General features: G+C 39.7%; 1 pseudogene; it reads right to left on the minus strand.

The window, feature by feature from the left end:
* Window positions 1-557: 557 nt before the first annotated feature.
* LOC133054214 (olfactory receptor 51V1-like) lies at window positions 558-1,480 on the minus strand (annotated as a pseudogene).
* Window positions 1,481-2,468: the final 988 nt, after the last annotated feature.

Here is a 2,468-nt window from a genome sequence, read left to right on the forward strand (position 1 = left end):
GGGAGTGGGGAAGATTGGCTGGCAGGCAAAAAGCATCAAGATTAATTTTTTGTTGTTTGCATGTTTCATTGGTATTTTAATTTATTCAAAAAGGTCAAATTCTCTATTATGCTTATTCAGTGAACTGGCCATGTGGCTAAACTGGGAAAATGGGTAGACAAAAAGCAAGAATGTTGTTTAGAATAGGGAGAATAAGATAATTTTTGGTCCTTAAGTAATTACTTGAGGCATTTTAATCAGCAAAATGTATCTTTTTATAATGAATGAGTCCCAAACTGGCCATAGTGAGATGAATTTTAATAGCTAATCTGCCTCAGACCTTATTATGATTCTGAAGCTATTATATATGTATTTTCAGATATACAAAAATCATTGACAGCATAACATGTCAATTTCACTGATATGACAGTTTCAAGGAAAATGCAAAGGAAGGTATTTGTAAAATGGAAAACCTCATTCAAATGAAAGTCATTAAACATATTTTAATTATTCACTGACTCTTATCCTTTGGAACTCCTTTGTTGACTTTTAAATACATTCACATTTGATATTAAGACTTACATTTTTTTCAAGTAAAACAATCTCTGGACTCTTCTTCGTATTTGCTGGGTCTTGATACTATAAATAATGGGGTTCATTAAGGGTGGGAAAAGGATATAGACATTGCCCATGAGAACATGAACCCAGGGTGAGAGGTGTCTGCCAAAACGATGAACCATAGTCAGACCAATGATTGGGATGTAAAAAACTAAAACAGCACAGATGTGAGATACACAGGTCTGCAAAGACTTGATTCTCTCTTCTCGTGATGCAATTGCTAAGACCGCATGCAAGATCATGATATAGGAGATAATGATGAGCGCTGCATCCAACGACAGGTTGCTGACCACCAGGGCCAGACCATAGATGCTATTGAAGCAGATGTTTGAACAGGCCATTCGAATTAAGTCTTGGTGCAGGCAGAAAGAGTGAGAAAGGATGTGGGGGTGACAATAATTTAAGAACTTTAGGCGAATAATGACTGGAGGTATGAGCATAGAACTCCTACATAAGATTGCCACCCAATCTTCATGATTTTGTCATTAGTTAGGATGGAGGAATAGTGTAGTGGCTTGCAAATGGCAATGTAGTGGTCAAAAGCCACAGTAGGGAGGACAGAGGACTCCGTGAAGGACAGACCATGGGTGAAATAGGACTGGGCAATGCAGGAATCCAGGCTGATCTCTTGAATGACCCCCCATAGGATTCCCAGCACTGTGTGCACAGTGGACAGCCCCACACACAGGTCAGTGAGGGCCAGCATGGCCAGGAAGTAGAACATGGGCTGGTGTAGGCTCGGCTCAGTCCTGATCACGTGGAGCACCATGCAGTTCCCCAGGAAAACCATGGCATGAATGGAGGCAAAAGGGATGGAGAGCCAGAGGTAGTCAACTTCTAAGCCAGGAAAACCAGTGAGAGTAAATCTGGAACTAGCAGACATTAATAGAGGATTAAAAATATTTCTGCTGCTGCTGCTAAGTCACTTCAGTCGTGTCCGACTCTATGCGGCCCCATAGACAGCAGCCCATCAGGCTCCCCTGTCCCTGGGATTCTCCAGGCAAGAACACTGGAGTGGGTTGCCATTTCCTTCTCCAATGCATGAAAGTGAAAAGTGAAAGTGAAGTCGCTCAGTCATATCCGATTCTTACCGACCCCATGGACTTCAGGCCACCAGGCTCCTCTGTCCATGGGATTTTCCAGGCAAGAGGACTGGAGTGGGGTGCCATTGCCTTCTCCAAAAATATTTCTAGAGAGATATTAAAAATTAGATCACTTTATGACCCTTTAATTTCTAGTAATGTTTGTCTGCTTTTGAGAAGAAAATATAATACAGTTTCCTCAAGTATCATGAACTCAGCAAAATAGAGATCTGATTTGTTTTTCTTTAGGTCAAGAACCAGTTGTCTAAACATAGCTATTCCAGTGCTAGTGACTAAGAAAGTCAGAAGACTAGAGGATTTTATGCAGAAACAATAATGTTAATAGGCTCATGGGACTCGGTTGGGGATACACTTCTGGGATCTCTGTTTATTTCAAAAGGAAGATAATATATGACCACAGGAGCATATGCTGCCATGGCTGGCAGCACCACTGGGAAAATGTGAAATGCATGTGTAATTTTTCTCTTGGGTAGAACAGCTGATCATTTTACTATCACCAAAGTATCATAAGATCCCAAAGGAGATAGACTTGTTAAAGTAACCTAACTTTGCATCAAATAAAGTTAGCCAAAATAAATCTAACAAAATAAGTGGAATCAGAATTGTGTGGTGCATTCCACACTGCTTAGCTTCTAATAATTTACTGATTTTAGTTGTACTTTACTTTTCTTCTCTATGTTCATGTATCTCTTTATCCTGTTAAAAGCTTTCTAACTTTTCTGACATTCTCAATACTTTTACTCTTTATGTCTTCCTATAAAATATAAA

Source organism: Dama dama, chromosome 1, assembly GCF_033118175.1.
Source record: "Dama dama isolate Ldn47 chromosome 1, ASM3311817v1, whole genome shotgun sequence".
Classification (NCBI taxonomy): Eukaryota; Metazoa; Chordata; class Mammalia; order Artiodactyla; family Cervidae; genus Dama; species Dama dama.